General features: G+C 41.7%; 1 protein-coding gene across 4 annotated transcripts in view; it reads left to right on the top strand.

Annotated features, from left to right (window-relative positions):
* uvssa (UV-stimulated scaffold protein A) overlaps positions 1-7527 on the top strand; it is a 51715-nt gene that overhangs the window by 5136 nt on the left and 39052 nt on the right. The gene's annotated exons all lie outside the window — the stretch shown is intronic.

Genomic DNA, 7527 nt, shown 5'->3' with positions numbered 1-7527 from the left:
CGTATGGGGCTCTGGATACGTCACCCAGTGTGCTGTTGTGATTGGTCGTAGTGTTATCCAATTGCATGCAGTGACATTTTCAAATGCACGTTTGGTGCCGCTCAAGATGGGCAACTTTCATTACTCGATGTCAGACCCTTTATCTTTCAGATTTTGGTCTGGATTGCCAGGCTAGGTCAAGACCACTACTGTAGGCATTTTGCTAAACTGCCTGTGTATTGTCTGATTTATAAGTTAAATTTGGCAAATGCAACCAATAACTTGGCTTATATCTAATTTTAAATGTGTTACCGTAAACCCCCCTCTCCCTGCCCCCTTTACACACAGTCCCAATAAAGTGAATGCAGGACACAGGAGAAATATTTCTGGCTGTCTAAAACAAATGTGGTCTTGGTCTTCTTTTGGCCTTAACCCCTCAAAGTCTTGGTCTTGTCTCGGCCTTGATACAATCTGGTCTTGGTGATGGCTTGGTCTCGGTTTAGGTGGTCTTGACCACAACACTGATCGGTTGATAACGATAAACACTGAAACAGCAGCACAAAGTGCCACATCAGCTGTGGCAGAGGTCTTCAAACATCTGTATAGTGGGACCGGGATTATTAAATATTGAAATAACTTTTAGTAGATGCTGAATAAAACTCCGCTTGGATTTCTGTCTCTCAAAGGGCTTGCATCGTTGCCATCTACTCCATTCAAAACTAATTTTTATCACAGTGGGCAAACATTTCAAGTCCAAATTGTAACTTTCTCAGGTATGACAGGGTCAAACAGCTGTAGGTGAAGAAATAGTCTTTGTCCACCCCGTAGGTGTGGCTGCAAGCTGCTGGGTCTGTACACCCCCCAGGTCTACAAGGATCAAAAGCTGATGTTCTCCAAATCACCGTCAATAAAGAGGGTTTGGCTGAGAACTCTCCATTAGTCCCAATGGGGCCTAGTGTCCATTGGCACCATCTGGTGGCCGTTGAATGAACTGCAGCTTCAGATGCTGCTTACAAGTCCGATGTGATGCTGGCTGCAGTCTTTAAACTGTGTAAAACTGGGAAAATACAAGCCAGCTCACTATGAAGTCCACTTAAGACTATTGACTACTGAGCTGCCACCACACAGATCTTAATACATCAAGTGTCAAAGGCTGAAAGTGATTAAAAAAATATATAAACCCTTTTTTTGCTTTCTACCTAAGATAGATAAGTTGGCAAGTTAAATGGCCAAATCCCAGTGCAAGTCCCTTTTTTTGTAGTCTCCTTCTCGTCAGACTCATCCCCGCTACTGTTGCTCTGTATTCATTTGATGGCGCTGTTCATTCCTACTTTTCACCGGGCTCCCAGGGGGAAGTATCACGGCAGACAGAGACAGCAAGGATGAAAATATTAACAGTGAAGACAATTGGGAGAGGTGAGATAGCAAGGTACAGCCATGATGCATAATGCATCAGAGACGGAGAGAAGAAATTGGGGATCAGGGGGGAAGATGTACCCATCCATTGAGTTCAGCTCCACTAATGTGCCCTGGCATGACAACTGATATGTCTATCTGGCTGCCTCTGTATCTGGCTTAGCATCGTCATTCTGCTGTAGCTTGAGCTGGCACACACTAACCAGCTCGGTGTTGTCATAGAGCTTACCATGTGAAAAGCTGTTCAATTCAACTAATTGCTTATTTGAGAGGGTTTAATTGGTGTTGAGATGGGCCACCTGCTGCATGTGTGCAGTGCTGAGAAATAGAAAAAAAGGAGAATCCAAAAGAAATGGACAGCAACCTAATTTTTCAATGAATGCAAAGTGCTTTATGGGTTTGAAAAAAAGGCATAAATGTTGTATTGTGAGAATCCATCTTTAGCTGAACAGAGCGGCAGAGTGACAGTGACAGAGCGCCGGGCGTCTGGCTCTGCCTGGTTATCACTGTCAGGGAACAGTCTGCTGCAGCAGCAGGCCCGGCACTGCGATAACCACACAACTTACAGCCCCTTTATCATAATTAGCTTTTCCTTTTTAGCCTTAAAAGGCCTTCCATTACTGGGTCCTTCTCTATCGGGCCACTGACACACCACACGATTGGTTTTTCTCTCAACGGGCCTCTCAATATAGTCTCCCGTAACGGGGCCGCTGGAGAAAGAGGAGAGGAGTGGTATGGAGGCAGATAGAGAACGAGAGAATGAGACAGAGGGAGGGTTGAGTGAAGAAGCATCTACATGAAGTTAGAAGACTGTTGAAATAGAAATGCACGAGGCCAGGTATTTTTGTGGCTGACTGTTCAATGCATGGGCTCTGAAACTTTGAATGTTTGGTGTTAGCAGAATTCCACAAAGCTAACATATAGCATGTTATAATGCCTGGTTCAGCTCTGATTTTTCAGCTGCCCACGGTTTTTGGAGCTCTCCGAAAAAAGCCCAAGATCAGAGGCAGAGCGGTGCTTGAGCCTGATGCGTGAACTGTTTAAAGACATGAGCCCAGAGGCCATGATGCCTCGCAGACTTATTCCAGATATCTAGAAGGCTAAGTATCTGGTGCTTTTGGGGAGCTACAGCCAATGAGAGTGCAAGAGACGGGCTGAAACTAAACCAGTGGAAGTGTTGCCTGTTACAATAGGAAGATGACTGTAGATGTTGCATTTGCAACGAGGACCAAAGTCGTTGTTGCACCGAGTAGAAAGTAGGCTATGGCTGCATCTCATGTCCCTCATTTGATAGGTCCTCAACTCCTCGGTCCTCGGCTGAACCAGAAGTTGATCTGTCCCTCCTCGATGAAGGCCGATTGTAGAGCGTCCTCTGGTGGACAAACTATGCAACGCCAACACTCATAACATGGTTCACCGTCCGGTTTTATTTTATTTTTTAAATATTCATTTATCAGAATCGTTTTATGTGATTTAATATTTTGGTTGGGCTCTAGTAAAGACCTGTGGAAACAGGCTATTTTTGTGAGATGACGACAACACCCAATGAAAGCGCTTTGTTTAATCTCTCTTTTCCAGCCAGGGCAAATTGGAGCGCTTGTTTCTGGCCGAAATCCATTCTTGGAACAAAAGTCCTGTTTCAGCGTGGTATTACTTAATGTCCCTTGTCACTTGTCGTGTGTGTCTACAGCGTGGTTTGTAGAGCAGAGATTCCTCCTGGTGAAAGGTCAGTAGAGTCCCGTGTGAATGGTACCGAGATCTGACCACTTTGAAAGTCACGTAGTGTGAACTCAGCTTAGACTGTTGGTGGTCTTGGCTCCGGTCTACTGTTGTCATGCTAATTTAGTAAGCTTCAGTCTCACCGTTGGGAGGAACAGATCGATGCTTCTTTACACTGAGACTTTGACTTTCCTAATTTGCTTTAACACAGGAAAGGATGAGGCCAGTATGGTGACTGGAGATTGCTTTCAATGACACCTACATGGTTTGGGTGAGTGTATGTGGTCTGACCTCCCATTTACCGTGCATTTGACCATTTCTGCTTAGAAAGGCTTGTGAGAAGTGGTGTGACGTATGTTTCTTCTGCTGGACTAGATGTTGTGGCATTGCGCTGTTAGGTCGTATGTGTCAACCACGTCTTGAAGGCCATCTCTCAGTAAAAGTTGTTGTCACATGGTGTCAGCTGATTGCAGCCCACTGTACTGTGGAGAACTTCGCTATCTTGGTCCGTCTTTCTGTTTTTGTCTGGTTTGACCTTTCCGGTCTCTGTCCAGTAAGGATGAACCAGTCTAACTTTTCCTCTGCTGATACTGATTCTCCACCCAGGGCATATGGTGACACTGACATGGCGTACCAATACTGGTGCTCTCTTTTCCGTGTAATGTTCTCCCAGTGTTGGACTTATCAAGAGGATTGTTATAGAAGACAACAAGAGGCTAGGGGTTGCTATGAGAAAATGTAACAGTTAGCTGGCGCTGGAGTTGATGAAAAAAAGTTCATTTAATGTGGATCAGTTTTATACTTTGACAAATTGCCCTCATCTGCCTGGACTGGTGCTTGCATTGACGCCATGTCTGTTTGTATTCCTACTTTTCTCCTTGACTCTGCGTCTCTGTTTTCTTTGGTCATGGAGCACTAATTTCACTGCATAGACTGCCCAGTTTCATGAAAACACTGTCTTTCAAAGCCTGGGTTTCTTTTTTGTTTGCAAAATTTCATTAAAAGTGAAATCCTTAGATTGATTTGTAATTTTTGTTGTTGTATTATTTCTGTTTTGGTGAGAAAACAAACAGATAATTTGTTCTGCATACTGTACATATTTTGGCCAAAGAAATTCACTGTATTTAAATTCCCTCAAGATCTTATGGTTTTTCATGAGATCCTTCTTTGCTGCGTCGTGACAGAAGATCGTGTAGCTTTATGACAAGAAAACATATATTTTTTATAGCAAATTGAAAGGAAAGTGATTTGAGAAGATGTTGTCATGTATTACCCCCTGCCTTGCTAATAATAATTTTTACTTTCTTCTACTTCCACACACTGATGCACATTTTATTATATTAAGTTACTGTGCCCAGAGTAGTGTCTACAAACAAACAGACAATATATTTTGAAATGTGCGGGAATTATAAATTATAAATTGTTTATAATTTTTATGAATCTTAGTCTTTCACAAATGTTGTTAATGTAGTTTAATACAACACAATATAACAATGGGGACTAAGTTTCAGTAGTGGTGACTCCTTCCAATCTGAATGCAGAGTATATTATTATAAGGCAGACATATTATTATATGATCTAGACGTGTACAGTATATACTGACCACACCTCTGAAACATCAGCAGATGACTGTGTGTGTGGATGAAGCCACAGCGCTGTCCGTGGTGCTGAAGTACCAGACAGATTTGTAATTAGGATGTTTTCACTAAGTCCCGCCCTTCTGTCACTTTTGTCATGGATCTACATTCTCTATAAACCCCCTTGAGTATCATCTTGTTTTTGACAGGGTCCCATCAAATAACACAATTGTTACATAACAACAGAGAAGTGAAAAAATCAAAAAATCACAACAATGCATGCATACAGTATGTTCATCAACACATTACAACCACCAAATGTCCAGTAATAAGTAATTAAGTCAATAGTAGCATATGAGTGAATTTCTAACTACAGTCATAAAGCATTAGGTATGGACAGTAGGTAGAAGGATGGCCTGCATCTTTGATAACAAAGGCAGTTCATCTTAAAGTGAGCAGACAGGGCATGTTTAAACAAACCAAGTAAAGAAATTGATCTCAGTTCCACAGATAGATAATTCCAATCTGCTGGAGCCTTAAATGTAATAGCTCTTTTGCCAATTGTTTTTTAAACTCACAGGACAGAGAAGTAGAGTTCAGTAGAGTGCCAACTTCCTAGTTTGAGGTATAAGGTACAAGATACTGTTTTAAATAAGGAGGATAACTGAAATAAATCAATTTAAACATAAGTTAAAGCCAGTGAGAGTGTCTTCTACTACTTAGAGATGACCAATTAAGTGTATTATACATGATACAGTGATGAATAAGATAAGGATGACATCCAAGGACACATTTGCACAGTCTCTTGTATAATGCGAAAAAGTGGAACAAGGTCGGAGTGCATTTTGATAAACAACATCACAATAGTCAATAAATGGAAGTATAAGTTGAGAGGCAAGTTTTATACAAACACTTTGCGTAAAGCCATTCCAAGCTTGATATAAAACATTGATTCCAAAGTTCACTTTACGTAACACTTGCTCGATGTGTAATTTGAACGAGAGTTCAGAATCAATCAACCCATACATCAAGATATTTAATCTTATCAACTTTATGAAGAGAAGCGTCATCATTGCAGGTCATTAGACAGGAACAGAGCGTTCTGTAGCTCTTTATTGAAGACTGGATGTGTTTAAAGGCAGTTTCCAGTATGAGCTACGACCAGGAGAATCCCATGTGCATCTGTTGAGTTCTGCAAACGGAAGACATGAGCTTTGTGTTTAGGAAAGGATAAGACATGCAGACTTATTTCAACATATCTGTTTTTAAGAGTGTATTCAGTCACTCCAGGCTCCATTCATACAGGCCCAGGCCTTGTTTACTGCTGATAACCCATCTTATCACAGCACAATGGATGTGGCCACCTGTTTCTCACTGCAGATAAACAAAGAAAGACTATCCCTCTATTTCTCTCCTCCAACGCTTCCTCCTTTCCGTTTGTATTCATTCATTCTCTGAATGTGTCTCCTTCTCTCAGTTGTACACTAGTACTATGTTTTCCCCCTGCTCTCTTTGCCACTATTTCTCCGTTCCTCTTCATTATGCATTCTGTTCATCTTGGTGTTGTGTTTATTGCACCTCTGAAAATTGGTTGGTTTGTCTTCTTTCAAAAGGAAGAATGGAAATACATGTAGAGAGTAAAACTTAAAGGACAATAGCAAACTGTAAAAAAAAGTTATGACAACGGTGGAAAAAAGAGCTTTCATAAAACGTCTAATTTCTGATATAAGTATACATACAAGTATGCAGGCTTGCAAATGTACATGTATTCAACTGAATGAATTTAGCAGTGCTGAGTGCCCATGCTGATCTTAGCAAGTGATCAATGTACATTAAATGAATCACAAGTTACATTTATAGAAATCCATGGTTTCATGTCAGTTCCGTTCAGATATAACGTTTGATGAAGAAGAGCACTTGGTGTCTCGGAAAGAGCAGATACCTTGAGGTGATGTTTCTGAATCAGGAAGGGAAAGTGATTGTTTCATCCTGAGACGAATAAAGAGGAAATATGCTCGTGTTTTTTGTGGTCAAACTGTTGATTTACAGATTTAATTACACATGGACATGTGTGAAAACGATATCCCAAAGCTCGACTGAACCAGTCAATCTTCTTCCTCGTCATCTGATGATGAGGAGTCGTTGGTTTCACCTTTTCATCAGACCACTGTAGAGACCACTTTGGTGTGAGTAGGACGAGCTGACTTTAGAAAGTTTAACAGGAGAGCCTGGACAGCTTACCTGGTTGAGCGTGTGCCGCATGGACAAAAGCTCAGTCCTTGCCGCAGCGGCCGTGGGTTTGGTTACGACCTGCAGATCTTCGCTGCACGTCATCCCCCCCCCCTCCTAGTTAATATATCAAGCTATCCTTTCATATAAAGGCCTACATGCCCAAAACATAGAAAGTAAGTTTAAAACAAAATAGATATTGTAATTTTAAAAAGCAGAGCCTATAATGACACCAAGTGGCTCACACACTGTAGGTAAATGTGGAGTATTTCTGAATAATATTTATTAAATTGTTTTGGACAGAGTCTGCTTCCATCAAGGCTCTCTGATAAAGTGAAAAGAGATGGATTCCAAAGTGGAACTGATGAAGTGTGTGTGTATGTGTGTGTGTTTGTCATATCACTGATCACAGGGCTGCTCAAACCCCCAGGGGTCTTTGCAAGGCCCCCTGCAGCTTCTCTGGACACTCAAGGTGTCCCCCCCTCCCTCCCCCTCATCCTCATAGGTCCTCAGTAAGATGAAGAAAAACACTGTGTCATTTCACTTTGGCAGTAGGCGAGAATGTATTATAATGACTGTTTTGATCCCAGATGGAGACAGGCTGGGG

This window comes from Etheostoma spectabile, chromosome 10, assembly GCF_008692095.1.
Source record: "Etheostoma spectabile isolate EspeVRDwgs_2016 chromosome 10, UIUC_Espe_1.0, whole genome shotgun sequence".
NCBI classification, from domain to species: Eukaryota; Metazoa; Chordata; class Actinopteri; order Perciformes; family Percidae; genus Etheostoma; species Etheostoma spectabile.
The sequence above is the reverse complement of the archived record's forward strand: the minus strand, read 5'-3'. Positions and strand labels throughout refer to the sequence as shown.